Source organism: Girardinichthys multiradiatus, chromosome 18 (assembly GCF_021462225.1).
Source record: "Girardinichthys multiradiatus isolate DD_20200921_A chromosome 18, DD_fGirMul_XY1, whole genome shotgun sequence".
Taxonomy (NCBI): Eukaryota; Metazoa; Chordata; class Actinopteri; order Cyprinodontiformes; family Goodeidae; genus Girardinichthys; species Girardinichthys multiradiatus.
This window is the reverse complement of record NC_061810.1, coordinates 3,070,022-3,077,514: the sequence shown is the minus strand read 5'-3', so window position 1 is coordinate 3,077,514 and position 7,493 is coordinate 3,070,022. Positions and strand designations below refer to the sequence as shown.

General features: G+C 39.7%; 1 protein-coding gene across 8 annotated transcripts in view; it reads left to right on the top strand.

Annotated features, from left to right (window-relative positions):
* Window positions 1-6,931: 6,931 nt before the first annotated feature.
* The window catches only part of LOC124884235 (unconventional myosin-XVIIIa-like), a 242,600-nt gene continuing 242,038 nt past the window's right edge, over window positions 6,932-7,493 (top strand). For 3 of the 8 annotated variants that reach the window (XM_047392029.1, XM_047392028.1, XM_047392026.1), the window contains exon 1: window positions 6,937-7,114. The gene's annotated coding sequence lies outside the window, so the exon portion shown is untranslated. Of the gene's footprint in view, window positions 7,115-7,493 lie in introns of all 8 variants that reach the window. The other 5 variants (XR_007042406.1, XM_047392030.1, XM_047392027.1 and 2 more) reach the window with 3 other exon arrangements.

Here is a 7,493-nt window from a genome sequence, read left to right as displayed (position 1 = left end):
TGTTGCTATGGTCCGCCATGGCTTCCCCTGCTTGACCAATCCGCTTCGACCCGCAATGAATGATGGGAAATGATGGGCCACGAAGGATACTCACAACGCATCCTTCAAATCGGGCAAAATAAGGACACATTTGTCGGCAGCATTTGCTCGGAATGATTCATGAATTGGGACAGCCTTCGTCGCCGCGCTGTAACGTAATCGGCCTACAAATACGGCCTTCGAAGGATGCAGCCCTGAGGCTGACTTCCGGGTCAGCCTCGGCGTTGGTACATTCCCTTTCCGGTTGATTTTCTGAAATGTAAAAGTGTTTTCTGAAATGTAAATTTGTTTTCTGAAATGTAAAAGTGTTTTCTGAAAAGTAAAAGTGTTTTCTAAAATGTAAATTTGTTTTCTGAAATGTAAAAGTGTTTTCTGAAATGTAAAAGTATTTTCTGAAATGTAAATTTGTTTCCGAAATGTAAATTTGTTTTCTGAAATGTAAAAGTGTTTTCTGAAATGTAAAAGTGTTTTCTAAAATGTAAATTTGTTTTCTGAAATGTAAATTTGTTTTCTGAAATGTAAAAGTGTTTTCTGAAATGTAAATTTGTTTTCTGAAATGTAAAAGTGTTTTCTGAAATGTAAATTTGTTTTCTGAAATGTAAAAGTGTTTTCTGAAATGTAAATTTGTTTTCTGAAATGTAAAAGTGTTTTCTGAAATGTAAAAGTGTTTTCTGAAATGTAAAAGTGTTTTCTGAAATGTAAATTTGTTTTCTGAAATGTAAAAGTGTTTTCTGAAATGTAAATTTGTTTTCTGAAATGTAAGTGTTTTCTGAAATGTAAATTTGTTTTCTGAAATGTAAAAGTGTTTTCTGAAATGTAAATTTGTTTTCTGAAATGTAAAAGTGTTTTCTGAAATGTAAATTTGTTTTCTGAAATGTAAATTTGTTTTCTGAAATGTAAATTTGTTTTGCATCTTGTTAAATTGTTTTCTGAAATGTAAATTTGTTTTCTGAAATGTAAATTTGTTTCGCATCTTGTTAAATTGTTTTCTGAAATGTAAATTTGTTTTCTGAAATGTAAAAGTGTTTTCTGAAATGTAAATTTGTTTTCTGAAATGTAAATTTGTTTTCTGAAATGTAAATTTGTTTCGGTACTTGTAAAAGTGTTTTGCACCCACGGCCACCGTAGGAAATGCACTTTTAAGCACAGTTAGATAAATGACATGCACAACGAAGAGACATCAAAAACTTAAGATCAGACCTTAAGAAAAAATAAAATGTTTACCTTTATTTTTTCTTTTGAGATTAAGGAGTTCTGCGTTTGGAACCGACCTTAACTTTTTTGTGGTAAAATGAAAGACACCCTTCACAATAAGATTGAGTATGCAAATGATTGGTTTGTCTTCACAATCAAGTTTAATTATTACAATGTGACTCAAATTTTTTAGGTTGCAAATACATGACATTATAATAATTTTAAACGTTCCCACCTTCAATGTGACACTTGTTTTGCGCAAGTCAACTGAGTCACTGAATAAGTGATAACTGTAGAAATGCGTTTAAACTAAATATAATCCATCCATCTGTTCGTGTTGTACACCCTTTTGGTCCTTGCAGGGTCGCGGGGAGGTGGCTGGTGCCACTTTCCAGCAGTCAGTGCACTTACAGGCTAAACCAGGTCTGCCCAAAGTGAGACCCAGGGAATATTTGCAACCCTTGGAATTATTATGTGTGGCCATGACTCCTATTTAAGGATGATACAAATTTGGCAATAATGCACAAGCTGTTGATGGAGATGGAGACATTTTTTAATATTTTATGGCAAGATAGTCAAATGGGAAATGTGAGGTAAAACAAAAAGAATAAAACAGAACTGAAATATCTTTTATTGTCCCTCAGTAGGAACATTCAGGTGCATCAGCAAAAAAATGACAGGCCAAATGGAAGCATGCAGAAACACACAAGGTCAAAATATAAAAACAGAAAATATGAAAAAGAGACTTTACATTAAGAGCAAATTCACAAGACAAGAAAAATAAATACTCTACAGGTTTTAAAAACACCATACTCAAATTTCAAGGAGTGTGCAACTTAGTAGGATTAAGAAAAATGTACAAAAATGTGCATGTATGTCTGTGTATAAAAACACAGACAATTTTCAAGAAAAGGAAAACTGTAGAATTTGATATAAGCAATTGAGGAGGAAGGATTAATCCTGAGTTGCTTTGTCAGAAACTCCAGAAGACTCAGGTGGAGGCCTCAACAATTTCCTGGATCAAAGACTACCTGACAAACAGACCACAGTTTGTGAGACTGAAAGGTTGTGAGTCTAACCAGGTAGTCAGCAGCACAGGAGCAACACAGGGGATTGTACTCTCACCATTCCTTTTCACTCTGTACACCTCAGACTTCCAGTACAACAGAGCAGACTGTACTTCTTGAAGAAGCTTAGGTCCTTTGGTGTTTGCAGCAAGATGCTGCATATCTTCTATAAGTCTGTTGTGGAGAGTGTGATCTCTTCTGCCATCATCTGCTGTGGAAGCAGCATCAGAGCCAGGGACTTAAAAAAGCTCAACAAGCTGATAAAGAAGGCTGGCTCTGTTCTGGGGACTCCTCTAGAACCTCTGGAGGTCATTTCGTAAAATGAAGAACATTATGGAGAACCCTGAGCATCCTCTTCATGTTCTACAACAACAGATTGTCTTCAGTCAGAGGCTTCTTCAGGTCTGCTGTAAGACAGACCACTGCATCTCCTGTTCATAATATGAGCTGCAACAACATTTAATTTCCCTTTGGAATTAATAAAGTATTTTTGAATTGAATTAAAAATAAGTTCCTTACTTTTATCATTAAATTTGTCCCCACCTTTTCTGTCTCCAGTCTTCCTGCATTTTGTTCCAACAAACCCTGACTGGTGCAGATGAACTGTTTTAAAGTCCTTTGCTTGGAAGTTACAGGAAGCCTGAGGTTGAGCCCACTACATGTAATTAGGAATATTGGGATTGGGTGCCACTCCTACTGCCTTCAGGATGCAAGAGTGAAGGTTCTGACTGCTCTCTGTACTCACAGTACCTTGCAAAAGTATTCTTGTCTTTTGCATTGTTATTTTTATTTTATTTTGTTACACTTCAACCTGTAATTACATTGTTTTTTAATCTTATTTTATGTGATGGATCTGCACAAAATGGTCCAAGCTGGTGAAGTTAAATGAGAAAAATATATATATAAAAAAAGAATTTAAAAAAGAAAGAACTGAAAATTGGTATTTGCATATGTATACACCCTTTACTATGAAGCCCCTAAAAAGTTGTTGTGCAACCAATTACCTTGAAAAGTCACATAATTAGTGAAACGGGTTGCAGAATTCCACAGCGGAGACTGGAGTATCTGCAGGACCACAATAAGCTGTACACTCCACAGAGCTGGGCTTATGGAAGAGTGGCCAGAAAAAATGCCATGTGAGTGACTCCCCAAATATATGGAGAAAGGTGTTCAGGTCAGATGGAAAATCCTATGTCTGGCACAGACCCACCACATTTAACCATCCCAAGAACACCATCCCTACAGTGAAACATGGTGGTGGCAGCATCATGCTGTGGTTATGGTTTTTAGCAACAGAGATTGGGAAGATGTCTGAGTCAAGGGGAAAGATAGATGGTACTAAATGCAGGGACATGCTTTAGCAAAACTTGTCAGTCTGCCTGTGATTTGAGTTGGGAACGGAGGTTCACCTTCCATCAGGACACTGACCCGAAGCGTACTACTAAAGCAACGCTCTGTGGTTAGACTTAAAGATCACAGTTCCCAAGCGAAAACCATCCAACTTGAAGGAGCTGGAGCAGCCAAAAATCCAGTGGCAAGGTGTGGTGAGATAGAAAATTTTTTGTTAGTAGTTTAAGTGAAGGATGAAGATGAACAGTTTACAAATGATGAAAAAACATTTAGCTGAAGCAGATGAAGACACATTTTGTGATATTTAGAAAAACTTTTTGCTGTGGCTCAAATAAATGTGCTTCTCTCATCTATGTAAATTACTTTTTTTAATTTTACTTTCTCACTCTCGAACCCCGGCTTCAGGAGGAGCAGTGTGGTTTTCGTCCCAGCCGTGGAACACTGGACCAGCTCTACACCCTCTACGGGGTACTCGAGGGTTCATGGGATTTTGCCCAACCGGTCCACTTGTGCTTTGGTTCGCATTGCCGGCACTAAGTCGGACCTTTTCCCGGTGCATGTTGGACTCCGGCAGGGCTGCCCTTTGTCACCGGTCCTGTTCATAACTTTTATGGACTGGATTTCTAGGCGCAGCCAAGGGCCGGAGGGGGTCTGGTTTGGGGACCAGTGGATTTCGTCTCTTCTTTTTGCAGTAGACATGGTCCTGCTGGCCCCCTCTAGCCAAGACCTACAGCATGCGCTGGGGCGGTTCGCAGCCGAGTGTGAAGCGGCTGGGATGAAGATCAGCTCCTCCAAGTCCGAGGCCATGGTACTCGACCGGAAAAGGGTGGCTTGTCCTCTTCAGGTTGGAGGGGAGTTCCTACCTCAAGTGGAGAAGTTTAAGTATCTCGGGGTCACCTATGGCCATGAACTTTGGGTCATGACCGAAAGAACGAGATCCCGGATACAAGCGGCGGAAATGAGCTTCCTCCATAGGGTGGCCGGGCAATCCCTTAGTGATAGGGTGAGGAGCTCGGCCATCCGGGAGGAGCTCGGAGTAGAGCCGCTGCTCCTCCAAATCGAGAGGAGCCAGTTGAGGTGGCCCGGGCATCTATACCGGATGCCTCCTGGACGCCTTCCTCGGGAGGTGTTCCAGGCACGTCCCACCGGGAGGAGGCCCAGGGGACGGCCCAGGACACGCTGGAGGGACTATGTCTCTCGGCTGGCCTGGGAACGCCAGCCCTCTCTTGGCAATTTTGTTGTGGTACCTTGTGCTTTCCATTTGAAGATGATGGAGTTGAAGGTGCTTTGGGGGAACATCAAGGATTTAGAGATTTTTTATAACCCCACCCTGACTTTTCTTTTTAACAACTTTGTCCATGTTTGGATAGCTCTGTTGTCTTCATGGTATTATGCCCCCTGCATAGTGGTGTTTAGGCCTCTGGGGCCTTATAGAAAAGGTGTGGTTATACTGACAGATCATGTGACACTTGAGCTACAAAACAAAGGGATTGGATACATATACATATGCCAATTTCCAGTTTCTTTTTGTTTTTTTATGTATATTTTGTTCACCTTTAACTTCACCAATGTAGACTTCTTTGTGCAGATCAATCACACAAAACGAATTTAAAATAATTATTGGTTGGAATATGACAAAATAAGTTAAAAGCCAAGAGGGCTGAATACTTTTACAATACACTATACAAGCTTTCCTTCTCATATGCTTTTTTTCACACACATTCAATCATACACTCTACAGAGTGGAAAACCGCACGTAGTTAAAACAGGTGGGATTACGAATGAGCCTCAGCAGGGTCCAGATGTTCATTGGTTGTGTTCAAAGAAACAAAGCAGCAGAGATCAGCACACAGCCTGAGTGGTGGTGAGCCTGTATAAGAGCAGCTACCCCTGTGTCCACTCCTACATTAAGCTGAGGGAATAATTTTACATCTCAAAGAAATTCCATTTAACCAGCCTTGTCAAGTTGATACACAGGAATATCCACGCACAAATGGGGTAACAACAAGACAGGAGGTTCGGAAGCAGAGGGGGCTGCAGTGGAGGAGAAACCTGGACTATCACAATGAGGAACACTGGGAGGAGTGTTGGTACAGTCTGTCAGCAGAGGAGAACACTCCTATTGAATTAGGTGTTATGTTTTTATATACATCTTTCAAGCTTAAGATAAAATTACTGTACTTTATTAAATTAAAATAGGAAAATCAGTATTAGCTTTTTTCTGCATACGCATATCAATTCTCCACATTAAGCCCACTTATGAGAGCTAAGGGAATAAGTCAGTTTTAATCTGGTTGGATTCTTGTGCATTAATAAGTATCCATCATATGCATTGATACATCATATGCATTATATGTTTGATATAATTCAGTTAATTTCCAGAATAAAGAGGAGAGAAACTGAAAATTCCTGCACATATTGGTGTGGGTGAAAATAAGATGGCAGAAGAATAAATCAAAGTGTAATTAAATGTAAAATGAAGGAGAAATAGCAATAACAATTCTGTTATTATTATATTATTATTGTTATTATGTGACTCCTCTGTTTTCGGGACTCCTCTGGAACATCTGGAGATAACTGTACAAAGAACGATTCGTCATAAAAAGAATAACATTATGGAGAACCCTGAGCATCCTCTTCATGAGACTGTCCTACAACAACAGAGTGTCTTCAGTCAGAGGCTTCTTCAGATCTGTAGGAGATCCTTCCTGCCCACAGCCATCAGCATCTACAACGTCTCTTTGAAGAAACCTTCATAATATGAGCTACAACAACATTTAATTTCCCTTTGGGATTTATAAAGTATTTTTTAATTTAAATTTCAATTGAACAATGTGGCAGAGAATGGATGGGAGATGTAGAACACTGTAGAAAGCTGAAGAGTTAAGGAGGGGCTGTGGAAAAAACCAGGAAGATGTCCTATCACCACTGAGATCAGGATGTTAAGGGTTAAATAATACCCTTAAAAAGAGGAGGGTGGTTGTGATTATTGTGGACAGGATAAAGCAGTAGAAAATTTATTTTTAGACTGTGTTAAATGCCAGTGGAAAAGGCTGATACATAAAAGGGATTCATGGAGGAACAGGGTTTTGTTAATAATTGTTGAATAAGACATCAGGGGATTCAGTTGTTAAAGCTGTATGGGAGTCTTCCACATGGATTTATTTAAGGAATACGGGTTGTTTAAAAAGGTTTACGGGTTTCATACTGTTCTAATCCACGCATCCAATTAGTTTAAAAAGCTGTTTGGTGGTGTCCATTAAAAGAAGGAAAGAAGAGCCGTAGTTCCCAGTCTCTTACACACAGATGTGTTTGTGTAGTTCCACAAAATGTCCAGCAGGAGGTGCAGATTGACTTCCTGTAATCTGTGCTTGTATGAGAGGTGGATCGGAATTGCTGTGGTTTGTGTTTCATACGAACCGAGTTTCGCCCATAAGTAAGGCACCAGTTCTGTTCGGAGAACAGTAAGTATTCCTTCCTAATGTTGTGTTTATGCTTGCAGTGAGGGGACCCAGATAGTGTGAAAGCACCGGTGCTGAGGCCGCTCTGGAGTGGATCATTTTCACAGTATCCCGTTGTTTTAAGTGTCGGCTTGTGCAAAATAAGGGCAAACTACTAATGCTGTGACTTGAGCCAATTATGCTAGTTAGCTAGCTAGACCGCTTTAAGGACAGTAAAACAAAAGCCTAAAACTCCCGCTGGAATTGACTTCAGTAGTGTATTCTTACCGAATGGAACAAGAAGCCTATTTCTTGTTAAAAAACGAGACAGTCAAACCAAATAGCAGCTTAGCCTGCTAATGTAGCCCAAAGCTCCACCTATTTTAGCCCTGTCATGCTTTTG